We start from the raw sequence: 24,479 nt of genomic DNA, 5'->3' as shown, positions 1-24,479 counted from the left end.
TTGTTGAAGTTTAATGCCTTTTGAACCAAATGTCGTTTAAAAATAAAAATTAGTGATAATGTTAAGATTCCATTCACATATCATATATTGGGCTATGCTAATATAATGCAAAAGCAATTATTCGAAGCATCTTATATGTTGACGAGAAGAACATAACCATATTTTTATTTTGTACATTAAAAAAAGATAAACTATATATAAGATTTAGACTGCCCATATAAAATATGGGTGAATATATCAATTATAGATTTTATTCATCAAAGAATTTTTCAAAATTACTCATACGTGGATATTCTGTTCCTCTATGGGAATTTAGATCAGAAATTATTACATCAAACAAAATGCATTCAAACGATTTTGAATTACTATTTTATGACGACGAAGAAACTCCAATAACTGACGACTACTCTATGATTCATAGGAATTCAAGCATAATAATAAAGAGAATACCTCTCTGGATGTCTAAAACATCAAAATGCGGTGCTATTGTTCAACACGTGCCCAAATCAAATGAAAGAGAAATTCATCCACCGCCACCCGTCGAAGTATCATCTTTAAGGTCAGCACAACAAAGTAAACAAATACCAACGTACACGGGATATGTCTGTTTTAGATGTGGTCAAAAAGGCCATTTCATTCAGTTCTGTCCTACAAATCTTGATAAGACATATGATTTTGTTAAGCTGAGAAAGCCTACGGGAATACCCAGAGCCTTTCTTAAACAGGTTAGCGATAAAGATGAAAGTGAAGATATTAAAGGATTGATGGTTACTGAAAAGGGACTAGTAAAAGCAGAGCCTCAAATCGAAGAATGGAATAAATTACAAGTAAATTCGTATGCGAATATACCAGATAACTTGAAATGCAAAATATGCAATACCCTGTATTCAAACCCTGTTATAATAAATTGTGGCCATATTTTTTGTGAAGATTGTATATCGGCAAAGGAAAGATGTATGTACTGCGAAGAAAAAATCACTGAGGTAACAAAGGATTTCGAATTGGCTAAATTAATTGAGATCTATCTTGATAAAAATATTTAGTTACATATAATTTTAAATTAAAATCTTTAAAGCCATATTTGCCAAAACATCGATTTTATTTACTTATTAAAATAATTGAAAACTATTTGCCTTTTTTTGTCAATTATTCATAGCTTTAAATACGTTTTTACACTTAAAAGTTATCCTTTATTCCTTCATTTAAGTATAAACTATTACAATTTGTTTAACCAAGATTTTAGATTACTTTATACAAAAATTTTAACAATATTTCTATCAGTCTCATCATCGCTATAAATTAATCAATCCATCTTCAACTTTGAATCACATTTAGTCTTTTTTTAGATTTTAAAATATATTATATTACCATATGTTTTCAATAAAAAATTCATTTATCACTTCACAGAAATAAAATAAATATAAACAAATATTACGCTTTGCTTCCAGTAAATCTTATTCGTTCTATTTTAAAGCATTAAATGAAATTATAATAATAAATCCCTGATTCTTACCCTTAAACAATCATTAATTTTCCGACATAAATAATATTTCGATAAATATATTCCAATTTAGCTAATCTGTTTATAATTCCTTTTTCTACATTCGGTAACACCATGTTTTTTTCGTGGTTCAGAGAAATTCACCTAAAAAATACCTATCTACATATGAAAAGAAAGGGATCAAAAGTTTACATTATAATTATAAAATGCACTCTTGTAAATTTTTTTGTTAAGATCCAAATAATCAAACACTAAATTTTAAATATATTTAAAACATATTTTAGACATATCTATATTTTTACTTTTATCTTAACCTGATATTATCAACATAAAATACTTAGAAATAATTTTAAGAACATCTTCATGCGTTACGTTATAAATGTTGATATTATTTATAGCATTAGCGGGTGAAAAGATTATAATTTTTAAATATTTCTTTGATCATGATATTTTTTTCATTGATAAACAACCGCTTAGAAATACAAAAGTAGGATTTTTTATATAAATTATGATGCCAAGTATTTTTTATTAAATTTCATCACAAAAAAACTCTAAGCACCTTATTGATCATTATTTTTTTCTAACTGAATTTAGATCGCTCCCTAATTCTCAAATATCCTTTTTTATAATATTTTTCGGTCATGAACATAATAAATAGTTTTCAAATGATTCATCTTTTTTATTCTTTATATATATTCTTTTGGTCATAAAAATTTTATTTATTTTTTGTTGTCGAAATTAAAATATGTTCTTATCAATCAAAATGCATTTGTATGCGTCTTTTAGGATCTTATAGACACATTTAAAATATTATAGTACTATATTTTTCGATATTTTTTTGTTTTTATTTTCTTTTCCACTATTTTAATATATTATACACTGTAAATTTTAAGCTTTTATTATAATTATTTAGTGTCTACCAATATAAAGAGAGATCAGATAACCGTTATTTTAAATATTTTTCCTTTTTAATCATCAGCAAGATAAATAGATAGAATTTTTTTAGTAATTCGCTCATAATTTTTCAGTAATCGAGCAAAGCCACTAATAATTCATATTATTTTGGCATTCAATTTTTTTTCTTCCTTAAGATCATCAATATAAAAATGGTGTTCCATATAAAGATTATGTATTCATTGTTTTATAATGTCAAGTAGATAGTAATTTATTCTGGTTTTTGTTTTGGATTTACTAATTTCTTTGTGTAATGTTTGAATTGAAGTTTAACTTAAAAAATTAATAAAAATTTATGCATATTATATGGTATTAAATAAAAATTTAAAAACATATTGACTTTTTATAAACATATATAATTTTTTGGTCTAATCAAAAATATGTTTTTTTTAAAATTTTCAAAACTAAGTAGACATGATATCACAGAAAATTTTTTTAGGTATTTTTTTTATTGGCTATAAAATCTTTTTTTCGCAAGTTTTTCTTATAAACCAAAAGTTTAGATCAATAACCGCCCCTCAAAATATATAACGCTGAAAAAAAAATATTTTTCTTCAAAAATTGGCTTTTGGTTAGAAACAATATCTAGAATTTAATACGGAATCGATTATTATATTCTTTTTTACTTTAAAAAAGTAGAAACAAACTTAATTTTTTGAAATTATTATTCTAAAAAATACAACCGAAATCTTTTGTGCTATTTTAAAGATTATAGATAAAATTGAAGAAAATTGTAAACCGGGCGTGTTATGTTATTTATGTTCAAACACAGATAAATCTAATTAGAGGCAATTACATTTTCTATTTATTATAAAATATTTTTCTATTTATTGGGGGTTTAGGCTTTTAGCTATTATAATTTGTATGCAAAGCTTTAAATTTCATCCTATAATGTATTTTTTTCATGCTTTTTCTGTCTCATCATCTTTAAAATCTACCCAATGTATATCCTCTTACAAGATTTATAATTCAAGCGCTTTCCTCAATCCTATTGTTATTTGATGTGCTTCCATTTTGGTAGGTATCCTGTGCACTTTTGTATATAAATCACAGTATTTTGTCAATAATCTAAAGGCTTGAGATGGTGGGGTCACGATATTTCATAAAAATCGTTAAGGAGTTAAAAATAACAGACGAAGTAGAAGTATACATACAAGCTCTCACACTCCGCAAGAAACTTGAACTCATCTCATTTGAGAGAATAAGAGCAGTTTATGAGGATATATCAGGCGGGTACCAAAAGACGATCAACGTGTTCTGGAATATTCCAAATGGGTTGAAAACGTCTTAAAGAATAAAAGTGATAAAAACAAACTTAGTCCGTAAATAAATAAAAAATGTGGTTTTACTTAGATAGTTAACCTTTGCATATATTAATTGTTTTGATAATTTTTTAAACGGTAATTTAGATTTTTTATTAATTATATTTAAAATGGTAAATTAATTTTAATCAACTAATTAAAAGTCGTATGCTTGTTTAGGAAATCATTTTTTTACAACTGAATATAATATATAGACTCTAGATCCAAAAGAAATATATTTATTTAATTTTGTGCATATTCATAAATGTATGTTTTTTAAATTGGTGCAAGCATATAATTTGAGATGATGAAAAGATAAAACTTTATATAGGATTGAATTTTCCCTTAAAATACAATTTATAGATTCTGATTCGAGAATTATATTTTTTTCATTAATCAAAATAATTCTATTGAAGTTAATTAAGGTATTAATTTGTTCAATTTATAAATAATATTATTATTATATATCTGTAATTTTTCAATAAATAATGTTATTCTTTCCTAAAATAAATTTGTTATACACGTTACTGCAGAAAGAGGAGGTTTCAGATGATTTAAAAATGAATGTGGATGAACCTTGTCCATTTTTTCAATCGTTGTCAAGCCACTTGAGAAAAGAAGTCGAACACTATGAGACCATGATTGAAAAAAATAAAGAAATGATGTTTGCATTTATAAAATTTCCCAAGCAAGCTGTTTATCATAGGATGATCCTTGATATCGCATCATCTGTTGAAGCGGAATCCGATGAAAAAATCTACATGTCTTCCTTTAGTACGTGTGCTTCTAACGAGGCTCAAAACGCAGAGAACATGAAAAGATTGATTATCCCGTTTTTATCATATAGCGGATATTTATCAGCTGAAACTGAATTTTTTACTGTCAAAGATATCACCTATAATTTTGATGGCAAAAATATCGTAGACGGGTACGACCTTCTCCCTTTATTTATATTTAAAAAATGTAGGTCTAAAAAAAGTGAAAATTCTAGGATTCAAAGTGTAATTTCCAAGTATCCACCAAAAAAAAATTCCGGCTGTTCAAATCTATTTAATGATCTTTTATTTTTTAGAGATAAAGAGCTTGATGATTTTTCGCGTGATTTTATTGAAAAAAAATTATGTGCACTTTTTGAAATAGAGCAACGATCCAAAATGAACAAAATAAGCAATATTCTTGACGAATCTTGGTCAGCTTTCATGCATATTTTTGAAGGATATCCGGTTTTTCAATTAAAGATTATTGACGAATTTAGGATAAAGATAGACGAATTGAAGCGTAACAAAAATACAAATGAGATATTAGCAAATTTCTCGAAGACTATATTGAGTTATGGATTTAAACTTGTTCAAAACGTTGAGGAATATATAGCTAAAAACAAAAAAACGTTAAGTATCGAAGATATGGAAATGTTCAGAGAAAAATACAAGCCCGAAAAAATCCAGTTTGTAGATATATATACTGTATTTCGATCTAAAATTTTAGATAGTTGCGCACTTTTTATATGTTTATATTTAAAAAAGTCTAAAGAAAATATACTAAATGATTTTTTTGATTTACTAAAAAATCTAGATATTAAAAAAATAAGTCCAAAGGAAGAGTCCGAATTGTGCTATTATAGGTACGACTTTTCGACTTCTTTAGATTCTTCTAAAAACAAAGATTTGGTTATTGTACAGACACTTGAAGAAAAATGCTTGAATGGAAAATCGGTAGTGCAAGAAAAAATAAATCTTTTAAGTGCAAATTTTGGTGAGAATTTAGTGATTGAAACATTATTTTATAAGTTTAAAATTGAAAAAAATATGTCTCAAGTTACATTAATAAATGGGATTCCAGTTGATTTGACGCATTTTAAGCTTTCGATAACCGATTATACAAAAAAGCTGCAGAAGGATTTTGATATACTCTTGACATCATGTGGAAACATCGTTAAAATATATGAACACGGAAGTAATAATAAAAAAGAATATTTCACCTTTTCTATTTCGAAGGCAAGAGAACACAATGAATGTGCCATAAAAAATATATTATGGCTTTTTAAAAACATTAATTCGGCTGATATTTATCAATTTAATGTACATTTATCCAATACCAGACACCTTTTTTACAAAGAATATGAAAATTATACTTTTTTTCACCAAAAGAATTTTTTATATATGCAAAAATCAAAGGTAATACATTCGATTACGAATTTAATATACAACCTGAATGATTATATTGGCAAAAAAAGTCTGAATAAATGTGAAATAATCTTACATAGAATAAAATCAAAATATTTCAGAGATGATGTCTTAACTAAGTTCGAATACGTTTCAAGAAAAAAAGTATATCTTAAAGACTTAGAAAAAAATAAGTTAAAAGATTTGCTTTTAGATTATCTTTTTGTAAAATTCTACAATAAGGATGATGATTTGATTCACTGTGGTCAGTTTTCTATTAATTTTTATTCTAATACGGGTATAAAAGAAAAATATACTTTTTATATAAATTCAGTCGAAGAGAAAACATTTAATAAAGAGTTAATAACGAAGGGGGAATTTTTCAGGATTCATTTGAAAGATATTGAAATTCCGAGGATACACAAAGGAATAGTATTGTCACCAGTAGATCTAAAGTTTTTTAAATTTTATCAACTATTAATTATATCTATAAAAAATGAAGAATTGTTTCATTTATTTTTTAATCAATCATTTAACGATGTTGATGATGATATTTTATTTTATGTGAGATATGTGGATAAATATATTATAAAAATATTTATTCGTGACATATTTTCATGGAATTTTGAGGAAGTTTATGAAAGAATAATATTTGATTTGGCACTTGAGGATGCAAATGAAATGTGCGAGTGTCTACAACGCGGAGAGTTTCTGGATAAAATTACCAATGTTGTCAATATCAATGTTCATGATGGAATTTTGAACGAATCCAAAAGACAGTGGCTGTCAAATAAACTCCATAATAGAGAAGAAATATTAGAAGCTGTGAAAATCTGTGTTATATGGTTATTTAAACACCTCTTTGATCCTAATACATTGCTGAATTTAAAATCTGTCACTAAGATCGAAGCAACGAAAGAGAAAGAAATAGATTGCAAGGGTGATTTAGAAATCAAGAATGTCATAATAAAAATCTTTCATGACATTTTTGTGGATTGTTCTAGATTAAGTGCGCAATTATTGCGACAATTATCACATGACTCAAAACATTTATATGTAGATAACCAAGAATCGATTACAATGAATTGTCTGATCAAGATGAAACGTCATTATATGAGCAAAACGGTAATACTGCTAAACAAATTTATAGAAAATAGTACAAAATTCGATGATTACTTTAGAACAGATCATGATGACCATGAAATTTTGAATCCAATGCTAAGCGCTGAAAGAATTTGGCAGATGGGCAATACTAATCCAGCGGAACATTAAATAAATTATTATATTAAATTATTGAAGTTATTAATTTAGGCATTACATTGATAGGTTTTTAAAAATCATTTATAAAAGCTAAGAAGCAAAATATACTATGCTTAATTAATTATTACTATGAACTTATATTATCCCATATGTTATAACTGGCACGGTGTGGTGACACGATATCATAAAAGGAACCAGATGTCACAAATCAGGTTAAGGAAAATATACAAACTTTGGGATTGAGGAAAACCCTTGAATTAATAGGTCTCGAAAGAAGACGGGGTATTCAAGAAGACTTTGGAGAGAAGAAGATAGCCGAAAGTATAAATACGCTGTGTGTACAGAGAATCAAACAAGTTGTGCCTGAGAACAAAAACTAAAATTACAACTATAAATTTAGCCCATAAATAAAAAATATTATTTTATAAACTTATCATAAAAAAATATGTTGAGGAGTTAAAAATCCCGGACGAAGTAGAAGAATGTATATAAGCTCTCACATACCGCGAGGCACTTGAACTTACCTCATTTGAGAGAAAAGGAGCAGTTGATGAAGATAGATCAGGGAAACTGTCAAAATATGTATCAAGGAGTTGTGCAATATCCCAATGGGCTGACTACGTCTCAATAGATAAAAGTGATAAAAAGAAACTTAGCCCGTAAATGATAATAAAAAGGTAAAATTTTAAGATCTTTGAACTCTGCGACGTTATAATACCATATATTTAAAAATTTATTTTGCATATAAATGTTCATTATTTATCGAAAATACGCCGTTAAAAATTAGCCCGAAATAAGTCCTTTATATATAGTCATTAATAATAAATAAGTCTAATTTAATGATTTAAAAGGCCTATTTAGAGAAAAAAATAATATTTTAACTATAAACTAGTTCTTGATTTATATTGATGGGACTTCTTGATTTTATTTAGACAATGAAGGATGTCAAACGAAAAAACCTCATAGAACATTCTTATAGAATTCAACAAAGTCCTTCGTCTCATATATTACTGAATTTTTCTTTGAAATAATATTTAAAATATCTTTCACGTCGTATATGTTTTTATTGCATAGACCTTTGAATATAACTAGTGTATCTGAAGGAATTTGCCCTCTTGCATCAATTGCCTCACGTATGTCAACGACGCAAATTCCCAAAAGATTGGGAATACAGTTTTTATTTTTTACGGGAAAGAATCTGTTTCTGAGAATATCAGATAAGCATATCGATGTATTTAATTCGTTTCTTGTTTGAATAGTTTCGTATTTACCTGGTGTAATGATCAAACATGATTTTAAATTTGAATTTATGTGATTTTTTATAATTTTTTGAGAAATAATTCTTTGTCTTTCGTCATTTCGTAGATTATCTATTTCATAAAACTGTATGTTTCTTTGTTCTGATATATAAATGCCCTTTATATCCGAGCTAATCACTTCGAATAAAGGATATATATTTTTTTCTGGATTTGTGATATGTATATTGTCCGTAAGTATAGGAATCAAGTTATTTTGATGTCTTTCTGTGTTTTTTGATTTACTTTCGGATTTTTCAATATCTCTTTCAATATAGTTATTTTTATCGCAAATATTTTTTCTGAAGTTTGCACTCTTCATATTTTCATTCGTTTCTCTTGCTTTATAACTATTTTCACGCTTTTTTCTATATGCTTGAATATCGGCCTCAGAATAAAAAATTTTAAAATGAGAACAATTATTTTTATACCCTGAAATAGTCCAAAAACTTTCTGTACAAAAATGAACGCCAAATTTTCTGAAAAAATCTTCTTGTGACATTTCTATTTTGATCAAAATTACTGTTGGACTCCATAAATTATCGATTATGTTTATTCTGGCAATTTTAGGCTTTCGGTTTAGCATTACACATATTAAATCATTTTTGTTATAAATTAGAATTTCTGAAAAATCTTGATTTGTTGATAGTTCTACGATGCTTTCGTCATCAGTCTTAACATATTTATTTCCTGTTTGCTTATATGTTCCACTTTTATCCTGATTGAAAGAAGAAACAATATGATTTTTTTTACTGTTTTCAAAATAAAACAAGATATAACTTCCTAAGTGTATATAAAACAAATTTTCTGATCGATTTTTAACTCTGGATATCTTTTTAACAGATTCTTCGATTTTATATACCTTCTCGAATACGTCCATGTGGTTCGTAAAGCATGCAAAATCCTTAAAACCCTGTATGATTCTCTCCATATTTTTGATAACAAATTTTTGGTCACAGCTTAAACTAAACTTATATAGTGGTATATTGTATTTGAAAGTATAGTATAAGATTTTCATTTTTTCTTTTACTGTTATTTCGGACTCATTATAATAGTTCATCATATTCGTTTCATCATCATGATTTTCACATGTAAAATAAATATCTTTTTCAGTATTATTTTTTTTGTATGTTGAAAAAGCATTTTTATCGCTAATACTATCGATATTTTTGTAAAAATTTCCTTTTTTAAAATCATTTAAGAGACATAATATATCTGGTATTTCATCTTCTCTCAATAAAATGTCTTTGAATTCAACAGATTCAAAAAATAAATCAAGAATGCACTCTTCTTTGTAAATAAAATCGATTCTTTCCTGCCAGAGCTGCATGGTTTCATGTGATAGATAGAAATGGGATGCTATTCTACCTATGGGTGTGGATTCGAATGTAAAATCATGATACAAATTTTCAGAATCGGAAGTATTTACGGCTAGATCATATATGGAATTATTTTTGTCGAAAATATATTCCATATTGGTTATTTCGTTCTTTTGGAAAACATTTATAAGTCCATATTCTGCTAGTCTTCTAATACCCAGATTAATGTACTCTTCAATAACTCTATCGGTCATTTTATTTTCAATCTCCTTTTTTGAAAATCCGTATACATGAGGAACACGGCACATCCTTACAAAAAGAAAGGTGCCTTTTATCCATTCTACAGCACCTCGAACATCATGAATTGTGCCTAAATATATTTCAGCGTTTAATACATCAACCACTTTAGCCAATAGTTGGGATTCTATCAAAGAATTATTTTTAATTAAACCCATATAATGATCCATATTTCTTTTTTCGGTAATTAGATATGCGATTCCTAGTCGATCGAATTGTGGTCTTCCAGCTCTACCAAACATCTGGAGTATATCAAGTATTCCGAGATTCTCAATTTGGCATTTTTCAGTATTATAAACTGATGTACCTTTGATTATTACGGCTCTAGCTGGAAGATTGACGCCCCAAGCTAGGGTAGATGTTGAAACCAAAACATCAATGTATTTTTTTCTAAAATTATGCTCATTTTTAAGCCTTATAGATCGAGGAAGGCCTGCGTGATGTATATCAAAAACAAATGAAGGAAATTTTCCGGAAAGATGTTTAGATAAAAATGATGTTTCTTTTCTAGAAGTGACAAATATTAGGACTTGATGTTTTTCTTTGAGTAAATCATAGAGCTTCTCTTCAACAATTTCATTCATGATGTTATTTGTTTCTCGTTTTGAAATAGGCCGGTGGTTTTCATTTTTTATATCATTTTCTTTTTTGTTATGAAATTTTTTACTACAAGAAATTACTTTCTTGTAATTTTTTTCAGCTGAAAAATAATTATCTTTTTTATCCTTAGTCTCTATTTTAAATATATCTTTGAGGAAAAAATCCTTTTCCGGTTCTAGCTCATTAAAATCTAATTTTTCTTCCATACAGGTTATTAAGCTCTCAGTGTGTTCATTTTTTATTTTAACACCAATTACGCTAACATCCAATCGAACTGGTCTGTATTCAGGTCCAAAGGAAAAGGTTTTTTCAGCTCTTATAAATCGCCCAACATCATTGTAATTAGGTAGTGTGGCACTTAGTCCAACAATGCGAATATATTTTTGATAAATTTCAATATAACGAAACATTCTTGATACAATAGATTCTATAACATGCCCTCTTCCTGGATCTCTCAATAAATGTATCTCGTCTATTATCAATAGCGAAATTTTTAAATTACTCGATAACTTTCTTGTGGTTATATCTATCTTTTCTGGTGTGCATACAAGAATATCAGCATCTTTCAAAATGTGTGAAGCAATTTCTGTATCCCCGGTGTATTCTAATATCTTAAGTTTTCTTTTTTCTGTTATTTTAGAAGGTCCCTTTACGTAGTTATTTTTTTTTGGAAACGTTTTATTAGCATCTGTCGTTTTCGATTTATCTAGATCAAAAGTTTCATTTATTTTTTCTTTTACATATTTTTCATCATTCAATTCTGCGTCATTATGGTTTGATATTTTTGCATTTTTCGTTTTTGAACTAATATCGTCTATTTGTATTTTCGAAAAAGATTTGTCAAGGGAATTATTATATTTTACGGCCTTTTCATCTTTGCCAGATAGACTCTTTTTCGTGGATTTTCTATTCTCGAACGATTCATCACTAAGTTTTGTCATGGTATTGTCTTTTAATTTTGAGATATCAGAGTTATCACTTACCAACTCCAAGCAGTTGAGTCTTTTTTCTAGTTTTCTAACAATTTCGCTGGCCAAAGCTTTCATTGGGACAACAAAAAGGATTTTCCTACGTTCCTCGGCTTCTTCACTCTTACTATTTTCTTTGAGTTCCCTAAGAATCGCCAGCAAAGCAATGTCTGTTTTGCCACATCCAGTAGGTGCACAAACCAGAAAATTTTTATTGGTTAAATATGCTGTTTCAAACACGGATGATTGAACTGCGTTAAAATTTATGTATGATGAAAACGCACCCTGTTGATAAGCCTCTACATTTGGCTTGATTGGCAACAAATTTTGGTTTATTTTTTTTTTTCTTGATGTAGGGAGTTTTATTTCAGTATAAAATTTATTGTCAGTAATTTGTGCGATTTCTTCTTGAAATTCGTTGCATATATCCTCATTTGGTTTTATCGTGTTGTTTTTATCATCAAGTGTAGAAGTTCTATTTATTTCTTCACTTGTCGTATTCAGTTTAAATTTATTCGTATTGTTTCCAGAAACGGAAATAGCCAATTCAGAAACCTTTTTAAGGATATATTTGTCTTCCTCTATGTTATAATTTTTGTTTTCTCCATCAAGAAGATCTTCAGTGATTTTTTTCTCGACTTCAATAGTATCTTTTATGGTTTCAAGATTCTTAAAATTTTTTCTTGTTTTTTTGTGCTGCTTATATTTTATATTTTTATCCTTTCCTTCTTTTAACTTGATATCTGTATTCTTTAGAAATTCATTTTCATTGGTCTTTATTTTCAGTCCACTGAAATAGTGTTGATTTTGAATTATAAAAGCCACATCGTCGAAATTATCCATCCCAAGTAGATTTACAAGTTCATTTTCGTAATTAGAATGGTTTAACAATGATCCAATTAATAAAAATAGCTCATTGCGGGATATTCCAAGTTTTTTTGTGTGTCTTGCAATCACCAGATCCATTTTAATGGATGTAAAATTTTAATCAAAACACATAGATCTCGGATAAATAGAAAGTATTCATTATTTTTCTATATGCATTAAATTTAGTATATAATTGCCAATTATCATTTTTTTAAGTAATTCTACTACATCATTTAAATAAATTTATGGTTATAGCCTATGAAGTGAACAGTTTTTGAATCAAGTATAATTATTGGAGTTGAATTATGGGAAATATTATTATTAATCTATGATATCAAATATATGTACATATCCAAACTATAGGACAGAGGGAAATTTTGAACTATTCAGTTTTAAAAGAAGAGAGGGTGTAATGGAATAAAAGATACCCAAAATTAAAAATAAGATATGCTAACGGAGAACTAATCAAATTAACCTTGATAGAATAAATGTAAAGCTATAATAGTAATAATGGTAGATATTTAAACTGTAAATTTTAACCTAGTATGATTAAATTATTTTCATAATGATCCTAAAGTCATACATAAATATAATATTAATTTTTTATATTAAAAAATGGAATATCCAATAAAATTCGAAAGGAGATAATCTTTAAAATCGAAATAAATTAAACCAAAATTATTAATGGATTTCAATAATTTTATTATTTAAAGATATCTTATTTTTAATGAACGAATTCTTGATTCTTTGGCTCACAATTTAATTAACCAGATATATTGAAAATCATTCTTTAATTTATTTAAAGAAATGGAACTGTATAATTTACTAAAATCATATCCGTAAAATTATATCTCAAATTTATAAAATACATTTTAGTTTTCTTTGTCAATAAAGATAGAAACCCTGACTGATTATAAACGATAAAGGTTTTGAGTTTTTCGCTATCACACCCTTTGAAGTATTTATAAAATCATAAACAGATTTATGGCTTTAATACTGTTTGCTTTGAATTTTCAAGGATAGTTAATTGATTAAATTGATCCAAATTATCATATGAATTTATTTTAAATTAATTTGATCACAAGAATTTTGTATAATATTATATGCGAGTTTTGTAATACATGTCACAAAATTAAATTTGCTATATTCACGCAAAATTATCGGAATATGTGTATATTTTTGTATTTGTTTAAAAAAAATTGCAGAATTACATTGCAAAAAAAGAGATTTGTTTAGTAAATTATTTTTAAATGGAAAAAACTCTTTTATTTCGCTGCTAAGTAAATAAAAATTTTCATTTAAAATATTTTCCATCTTTTTGGATGCCTAGGGGTGCTGCTTCATGTATTAATAGAGGCGAATGTGGGTCGAAATTTATGAAACTCCATAATATTTCTACATAAATTAGTTTTTTATGTACATAGTAATATTTCTTGAATGAGCAGCTCTTTAAAAAGACATTTCTTCAATTTTATTTTTGCAAAATCAGAAAAGCATATTCTAATTTAAAACATTCTGAAAATTATTTCCTGTCCTTTTTTTATTTATAATTCAAATTAATCACAATAAAATTTACTCCAAAATCACGCTATAAATAAGTGCAGAAATTTCCCACGCATCATTACTAAGTTTTCGACCTTTTAAATGTAAAAAAATCCGATCATACAAAATTGATGTTATTTTATATGCTCACGCTACTTTAATAGTTTTCGGCCCTTGAAACAAAAAAAAATCTGATGATACAGAATTATCTTTATTTTATATGACTTGTTTAGTTATAGAATGCAGAAATAGCAACTTATTTTATTTATGTTTACTCATAACCAACAAAATTATTAAACATAATTGCGAAATAATTTTGCTCCGATACTTAGTTTATACGGGTTTTAATACCTATGATTCTTTTACTTATTTATTTCATTAAAATATATATGTGGTTTATTTGTATACTTTTGCTATTATAAATGTTTAAACTACTTATTTTTTTTTAATATTTCAGTTACGCTGTGATTAATTCTTTTTAAGCGTTACATATATATTAATCCTAAAGATTATGATTAAAAATGATAAAATAAAAACAATTATGATGTTATATTAAGAAAGCCATATAATGGATATTTATATTGTAAGTAGTTGTTCTGATTTTTGACGAAAGAGCCTAGTTATAATCAATAAAGATTAATTTAATATCAAACAAAAATATGTAAACTTAAAAAAAAACACTAAATTTTAAAAAAAGTTTCAATAAATAAATATAGGGGAAATATCATGTCTATTTAGAAAATATATATGTTTAAGGCAGAAAAAATAAAACTATTTTATGGATATAAAGATGAAATTCCATAAAATATAAAAATTTTATGCGATATTAAGTCTAATGTATGTAAAGCGCCTTTATGTATTGGTGAAGTATCTTTTGCCTATCACATTTTATAAGAATATATCTTATAAATGGTTATGGTGATAAATGCAAATAGTTGTTAGCTACAAAAAAATGCTAGTAATAATCTTTCCTCATTCAAACATATATAAAAACTATCAATCAATTAAAAAAATATGTGGGTCTAATTAATAACAATAGAAATAAGTGCGCGAGTCTTATCAGGTAAGCTTAGTTTTACCGTTATAGTGCATTAAATATTCTATTTGGATAAGTAATATACGTAATTCGCGCAAGAGTATTTTATATGAAGCTCCAAGTGTGCTATTTCTTATATCACTTAACATTAAATCATTTTAAAATGTAATTTATGAAATCAAAACTAGATTCAAACTCTTTGTGACTGTAGTGAAACTTGAATACACTTTTTTTTATATTCGAAAATTTATGCCGTAAATAGCTTTAAACGAAATCATTTTGTTCTACTGAATTAAATTATCTAAAATAGATAATTTTAATTAAGAGAAATAAATAATCATGTCATGTTTAAGATTCGTTAGAAAAAAATACTACTTAATAAATTTTAAAAATAGTTTATTGCATATAAATTTCATAAATTGGTTAAGAAATATAAAATACGATCAGAATATCTAATTCGAAAAATTCTTATTCTCTTAAATTTACAAATTATACCCTATTTTATTTAAATCAGCCCATAAATAATGTCTGTCGATAAATCAATATTTAGACAATATAATATATTTTGCGCATCAATGTGACAATTACTGATGAATTTAGATGTTTCAATTTATGTAATTCCAACTTATTTTCTATATAAATTTATAATGATGTTAATAAGTTTAAAGGCTTCATGGGTCATTATTATCTCCATCTACAGATCTTCAGTTCAGGGTAAATTTATAGAAAGTTTCTATTTTTTTAATAAAAAAATGCTTACCTCTAAAGCGTTATCTTAAAATAAAGAAATATATGCTGGATAAATCGAAACTGGTTTAAAATCATATACCCCCCAAAAAACAGGTTTTGTGTATAAAAATTAAAAAATTTACTGTGCAACTCATAAAAACGTGTGTTGATTGTTTTTAAATAAAGATAAGGCGATTAAATATTTTATAAAAGACGATAAAGTCTCCTTCATATTATGCTAAAAATTTCTATTATAATCCATGCTCTTTCAGAAAAAAGAGCTAAAATGATAATTTAAACAATTAATACTATACAGACACCATAAATTTTGTTTAAAATATCTTTTATAGGCACACATGCTCTTTAAAATAAATATAACAGCTTATAGATCACGTATGTGCTTATTTTTCGTAGGTATCGAAAAAAATTAAATTAAATGATTATATTAATATAATGCCAGAAAATATGTTTACGCATGACTTGTTGTATTTAAAAAAATATCCGATAAATTATATCAGCTCGAGCCAATCCTTAGATGAGTTTATACAAGAAAGTATTGCGTCCCAGTATCTAAATAAGATAAAAAAAATTAAGGGTATAGAATACAAATTATAATGGCAATTAATTCTATATTTTGATATATTCCAGAAAATAAGAAATTATGCATCCATATGATTCTAATATACAGCTATTTTTATGATTTAATTTACAATTATTTTTTTGAGTTTTTTTAATATGATAATTATTTTTGAATATAAGATTTTTCATAATCAATTTTGACTTCTGCTTACATTATCTTATCTAAAATGCTTCATCCTAAAAAAAACTTTAAAATTCTCTTTCAATTGCGTGAATATTTAATTATGATTAGTACATTATTTTGATTCTTATCTATATTAAATATTATAAAATTTTATACTATATTTTAATTATTTTTAAGATGTTTATCAAATTAAAACTCTTGTATAACTATTAGTGTATTTGATTGAAATTTAGTTGGTTTTATGTATTTTGATGTGTATAATATAATTTTTTGGCTTTTATTAGTTATTACTGTGCTCTCTATTGTTTGAATTTTTATTATTTTTGTATTTGATTTTTTGTTTACGGGTCTGTTAGAATTAAGTGGTGATGATTTATATATTACTGGAAGACTTTGATAATTAAAAAAAAATCAACTATATTTATTTATAAGTATTTATTCATTTCTTAGTAAGGCACAGGCTTGAAAAAATAAAATTTAAATCTGAAAGAATACTCTTACAGCTACTAAAATCACTAGATCAAGAAAGAGTACAATCACCTAGGAAAGCGGTAAACCTAAAATTTGAAAAGACAACGAGACGCACCTGGCCTTAATAGATGATTTCATGAAGACAAAATCTAGAATATTAAACCTAGATCTTTCAGAGCTCGAATTGAAGCAAAAAAGAAAGTTTTATTGTGTAAAATAAAAACAACAACACTACATCAAAAAACTTTCAAAGTGCATAATAATTCACCACTAGAAATACTAGTATCATCGAAAGGCTTACAATACGGAACTATAAGACCTTAGAAGAAGCTAGGTTCTGTATAATTCAGGATAGAAACATCATCTTAGATAAAAGGGAAGATACCCGGACTGTAACGAATCCTTTAAAGCTGTCAATAACTAGGCAAGCATATGAAAAAAAATACTTGGCCATGACTATACAAGAATACATAACGAAATAGTACCTTATCTTCACTTTAAGCTAGAAAGGAAATAATATTTCTTAAAAAATCTGCAGACACACAGTTCAAGAAATAATGGAAAATGAATTCCCGGGGATCAAATTAGATACAAAATTAAAACCCATATAAAATTATCAAACGAAAAATCTGTAATTTTTTATAAATGATAAAAAGAACAACTGTATCACTCTCATAGAAATTGGTGTGACTATTATTGAAAAGATAAGCATAGTTGAAAACGAAAAATTAGGAAAGTATGGTCTGCTAGCATTCGAGCTGACATTAATATACGATTGCAGGCAAAAAAAATTCTATATGTTATACCTTGGTACGGTGTGGCAATATAATATCATAAAAGGTAACTGAAAGAACTCAAAGTAACTGGCCAGACTGAGTCTTATATACAAACCTTATGATTGATAAAAACCCTTGAATTAATAAGTTTTGAACGGAGGAGAGGCATTAAAGAAGACTTCAGAGAGGAGAAAATAGCCGAAAGCAATAATACGCTGTGCGCACGAGAGATCAAGCATTTAGTGCTTAAGAACAAAAACCAAAATAATAACGAGTAGTTAAGCCCTAAAATAAATAAACAATTTTTTTCGTTTCTTCGCTTATATTATTTTATTTGATATCCATATTAATGAGACGAAGACACAAAATTCTCTGAAGGGGTTTTAGCTTGATCTAAGAAATTTCTTTTATGATTTGAAAATTATAGCGCATCTGGTATTTTATACAAATTAATAAGCAAACTAAATTAACCAATTTATATCACGCAATTTATACACACTGAAAGTCTCTAGAATACAATTTATATATTCAAATATATTTTGGAATAGGATTATAAGCGTATAAGTATAGTAAAGGGATCGAATCACAACAAACCAAATATCTGCTAAATTATATTTTGATATCGCTACTATCGGTAAAGCTCTTAAAGCAATCTAAAGACATCTTCTAGGTCTTATTTTTTTAGATATAGGAAAAATACCGCCTAAAGATTTGAAGGATCAAAATTATCTTCAAAGAAAGTAATATTTAAGACAGGTAATAAGGGGTTTTCGTTTAAATATTTGAACAAATCATTGCGATGTTGAATTTTTAATAATGAATTTAAGTAGAAATAAGAAGAAATATTGATACTTTTTAAAAATTTCGAACTATAGAGAAATCACCTGTAATAGTTTTAATGTTCAAACAGCCGGTCGATTAAAATTATAAAAAACAACTAAATTTATATATAGTTAACATGTTAAAATCATTGGAATGTAATATATAAATTGAACACATAAGAGTTTATTTGAACCTAAAATAAGTCATGTAGAGATAAATAACACGAGACTTAATTATGATCAAGAAGCATAAATACTTTTACCCATTAATCTAATTGTCTTTTTCATACACCTTCTTGTATATATGCAGACTAAAGTTTTTGTTGCCCGAACTAACAATTTAAGTATGGAATAAGAATCAAAGTCAATAAAATTATATTTAATGTACTATCCTATGTTTTTCTTGACCATTTATAATATATCAATGTAGTTTTTTATTTCATCTGTATATTCTACAGAGCCCTCTCTAACCACTCTCATAAATACAATCTTTGGCGCTCTAGTTCTATTCAAAAAAAAAAACGGCAGTAAATTTTTTCTAGGCAATGCAAAGATATCTACGAAAAACAAGACCCAGTTTTTATATATTTTCCTTTTTGCAATATGACTTAACCTCGTGGTTAAGTATTCTTTCATCGGCTAAAATATTGTAGACAAGCCTCTTATTATAACTATATTTTTGTTTTAATGTTTCGTACTTGGTTTATGAATCTCACGTATTTATCGCACAGAGGATATTTAATTCGTGCTAACGATTTCTCATATATTTCTTTGTATATAGCTTTTCTATAGAACAACAAAAGCAATGTTTCAATATCAATTTCAATTTTATCTGCCTGAAATCTTTTCTTATAGATATAAAAGTGGTGTATATTACTGTTGTTATTCATAAAAATATAATTAGTAACATGAAAGCTGTGTTTTGGTGCTTTTAAAAACGATTGGTAAACTTGTATTCATACAAAAACCATACAACTTCTATTTATACAAAAGGTTTTTTTTGAAACGAGAAAGCAGATATAAATTCTTTTCACTTATAAATTATTTAACAAAAAATGTGCATTTTTTTTGGGTTTTTTAATTCATATATTGTTTCATTAAGATATGTTGTAAAACTCATGCTGCATCGAAAGGAAGTAAACCTTATGAAACGATAGAACACATGTAATACCATAATTCTGGGTATGCAGAGGTTGTAAATTAATTTTGCACTATACATCTGCCCTGGTTTTATCCATTGGAAAATATAATGAAGATGGATTTAACATTTTAGGGGTGATTTGTGGTTTTTAGAAACAATTATTGCGATCTTTTAAACACACATTTCTGTATTTGATATGATTGATTGTTTTATATAAATAGAACTCTATATAAAATTCCGCGTTTCATAAAAAAAAGTAAGCTAAATACAAATAAAATTCATACTAGCATAGATATCAGTGATCCATTGTACTCTTTGATGTATATAAAGTAATTTCTTATATAGGTTTACATAATATAGAACTAATCATCTACCGAAATTTAAAGATCTAATTTAAATTAAACTTAATTGACATCTTTTAAAGATTAATCTTTGGACTCAGTAGGTATCATTTTTTTATAGTGGATTTTTATGCTCAGAATTTATATTTCACTATATCTTCAAAAATAATACCATATAAATTTGTATTTTATAGGTAGGTTACGGAATTTGTAAAAAAATGCGAGATTCTTATTGACTAGGTATATCTTATGTCTCAACATCAGAATTAGTAAAAATATATCTTTTAAGATGAGAAGGCACAAGAAAACCGTTAAGTGTTATAAATTTTCACTAGTGGAGCTATTAAAATCCCACAATAATAAAATTGATTTTTTGCCTTTTTGATATTTTATCATCTTATAATGACTTCATAGAATATATATCCTTTAAATAAAGCAAATCTGAAATGGAAAATATTTTTTCTTGAATAATTAATCAATCTCGACAATTAGAATTCTAAAATGCAAAAATTATAAATAAAAATTAGTGATTTTTTAATAGGAATATGGGTAATTTGTTAATGTTCACAGTATATTAATTCTTATATATATTTTCGGGTTTCTGCTTAAAAAAACATCCCCTTCATAACAGTAATGTCTTTGATTACTCAAGCTTGCTTCGAGAATCGTGTCAAGTTTTTTTCGGCGCTCAAATAAAGTATATTTATAGGCAGAAAGCTTTTTTTTAACACTTTACAAAGTTTGGATATTATAGAATAGCCCTGTGTGAGGATAATCCCAATTATAATCAATTTAAATTGTGAATTGTAGTTTCAATTTCTGCACAACTTCTCCAATAAAGTCAAAATGACTTTTTTTTTCAAAGGTATACTAAATGTTTAGAGTTTTTTTGATTTGATTCATTATTTTATCTATTAATCAAAGTTAAAAGTATTTGTAATGGTTTAAATTTTAAAATCATTTTTATTGCAACAAGTTGTATTTAAAATGTAAACGATAAATTATAATATTTGTGGATAATGAAAGTATAAGTTTTTATTTATTCATTTAACTGCTTATAACATAATTAAAATTTACACTACTTGATTTTCGAACAAATTATAACCCATTCTTGTCTTGTAAAAAACTTATTAATTTCTTATACTATCCTAACAAAGATACGTTTTCACTATTGAATTTTACTTGATTATTTTATATAACTTATTAATTTCTTATTCTACCCCCAAAGAATGTATGTATTTTCATCTTTATATTTTACTTGATTATTTTATATAACTTATTAATTTCTTATTCTACCCCCAAAAAATGTATGTATTTTCATCATTTACATTTACTTGATTCTTTTATATAACTTACTATTTCTTATACGCCCCTATGGAATGTATTTTCATTATTTAAATTTACTTGATTCTTTTATTTTATCGTTCTTGGTGGCCCTCTCTTTATAATGTTATTGATTTATCATTTTTATTGCGGCATCCTTCATTTTATTTCTTTCATTAACGAGGTCAATTTCGTCTTGGCAATCCTCGTTTCCGTAGAATTCGTATATTTTCACTCTAAAATCTTTGACGTGATCTCTTAAAAAGAGGTAATTATTTTCGTCTGATAGTAAAAAAAGCCCAGCAACGAATATATCGACTGATTCTTCTGTTACGTTCCTAAAGTTATCTTTAAAAAGTTTTTTTACGAATTCTTTTATAGAATTTTGGTTATTTTGGCCGTTTGGATCAATGTTGATCATGTTTTGGCCTATAGCTCTTGAAACGAGTATGGCCATGGTTTTGCATTGAATGTCGAGGGTTGATCCTTTATCTTTATCAACAATTACACCGAGGATGTTTTCGAGTGTATCGAACAAATAACTTTTCCAAAAAAAGAAATTCTTGTTATTTGAAGATATTAGCATTATTAGTGAAATGCTTTTGAGGGCATTTTCGCTTATTTCCATTTCTTCGGATACTTCGTTTAAAAGATTAGAGTAAAAGTTTTGAAATAGTTTTAAGTTGCTGAATATTGCGTTAAAGAAGTTTTCTTTGCTGTTTTCTAAGATTGTGAAGATGAATTTGTGGTATGATTTAAGTGTTTCGGTGTTTTTTTCGATTGCAGAATGGTTTTCCAGCGTTTTTTCGATTATGTTTGAGATACAGAACATGTCTCTTTCAAAAATGAATGGGGATGATTCGAGGTTGGTGTTAATGTTATCGTTTATGCTAGTGGTATTGACGTGTTGATTGTTTAAATCCAAGCTAGTGCCAAAAAAACCATTTCTGTGAAAGTTACTTGCACTATTTATATTGTCATTATTTAAACAATTAATGGTATTATTAGTTGAGGCGTTATTTCCAATTTTTCTGGAAACAAAGTTTCTTGGGGTGGTGGCTATTACTATTTCCGAGGCGAGATCGAGATACGCGCCATCCATATTGATTTTATAGTCAAAAACCACTCTTGCCAGGTAAACAGATGCTAGATTAGTTAGATCTGAGTAAGAATCGATTTTGTTTTCGCGAATAATGGTGATAAATACACCTACAATTTCATTTCTCAATAAAATCGCATTTTTTATTTGTGTATGTTTGATTCCATCAAACAAAGACAGTAAAAGCTGGTTGACCTGATCAAGATAAACAATTGATTCTGGAATTTTAGTAAACACAAGAGAATATGCTTTTAGAACATGGCAAACAGATCTAGTAAGTGTAGATGAATTGATAATGATGTCTGGGTGTGACATGCACTCGTTGATATTAATTACCAAATTATCTTCATTGACAATATCCTTGTGTATTCTGCTCATTAAGATAGTAATGAGTGTTTTTTTATCCGATTTTATCGATTGAACGGTATTTAGAAAACCTTCATATATCATTCTTTTCTGAAATAGTGATAATGTAGTTGTGTCCGTCACTAAATTATTTTTTAGTAAGAACAATAGGTAGTTTTCTTTTCCTTCCATCAGAGATATTATCACAGATCCGACGCTGCGGGTAATTTTTAGAAATGTGTCGCATGACATTTCTTGTACGCCTTCGTGAGATTCTTGCATGAACTCAAAAAGCTTTTTTATTACAGTTTTTGTGAATTTGTGGTTTGCTAATAGGAATTTATCGAATTGGCCAACCAAGAAAAGGATATTAGAAGCAGTAACTGCCTTATCTTCTTTTTTGTATTTGGATTCACACATGTATAGTAGCTCCCGAAGTATAATTGTAAAGAAGGAAGATTCTTCGTGGTCATCGAATGCATTTGCTAAACACCCAGCGCTCCAACATAGCTTGTTGAGTGTGGTGTAATTCCATTTTCCAGAAGATTCGAGAGAGCTTATTTTTTCTGTAATCATAGTGATAAAATTATTTTTGTACATTCTTCCAAGAAGAAGAAAAACGCTTTGAACATTTTTAATGTATTCCAGTTGGTCGGAATTTGTTACTTTTTCTTTAACGATTTCGCCGAATTCGTTTTGAGTGATAAAAACCTCTTCTGGACGAGGCATCTTTTCAATGAGAATTTCCGCTAGTGAAAATAAAGTGCTTTTGACGTGATCTCTTCGTAATTTAAACGAATTTTGAGAACTTAGGGCTTCCAAAGGTGTTGATGAATCGCCTGTTGGGTATTCTTCAAAAAGAGAAGATACATATTTCTTCCAAAACTCTAAAAGATTCTTGAACATGTTTTCGTTCTCGATTTTTGATATTTTACAGAGGTACTTTAATCCTCTTTTTAAGTTTCCAATATCTTTTTTTTCTAAAATCAAGGGGTTTTCATAAAAAGCAACAAGAAGGCAGGAAATACATTCTATAAACTCTTGTTCTATGCGGGCTAGCTTATGAAAAACGATACTAAGCTCGTTTTCTCTCCCCTCAAATTTAATAAAGTATTGATCTAGAAATGAAATTACTGTTTGGTGCATAAGAACGATTCTTTCTTCAAATACTGGAAGATAATCAATATCTTCCTTTGTTAATACAGTGTCATGTTTGTCGTCTAGCTGACCATAAAGTTCGAGAACCATGTGATATCGCTTTTCCGCATCTGATTCATCACCTAACCCTATTAATTCAATATTGTTGCCAGAAAGTGATAATGACTGAAAATTTAGATTATTATTATAAGTGTTTAGTGGTTGGTTATTAGAGCTAAAGGATGATGAAGAAGGCGTATTGCTATTGTTTAAAAGGGATGATGAAAGAACATTTCTATCGGTATAAGATGAAGTAGGTGTATTTCTATCGGTATAAGATGATGAAGGTGTATTTCTATCGGTTAAATTGCTAGTGACTTTTATATTCCTTTTATCAACAATACGAGTCAAAACGTTTACTGCCCGAAGAG

The sequence above is a fragment of the Rhyacophila brunnea genome, unplaced genomic scaffold (assembly GCF_057557595.1).
Source record: "Rhyacophila brunnea isolate RB1 unplaced genomic scaffold, BYU_Rbru_1.0 scaffold_159, whole genome shotgun sequence".
Classification (NCBI taxonomy): domain Eukaryota; kingdom Metazoa; phylum Arthropoda; class Insecta; order Trichoptera; family Rhyacophilidae; genus Rhyacophila; species Rhyacophila brunnea.
The sequence above is the reverse complement of the archived record's forward strand: the minus strand, read 5'-3'. Positions refer to the sequence as shown.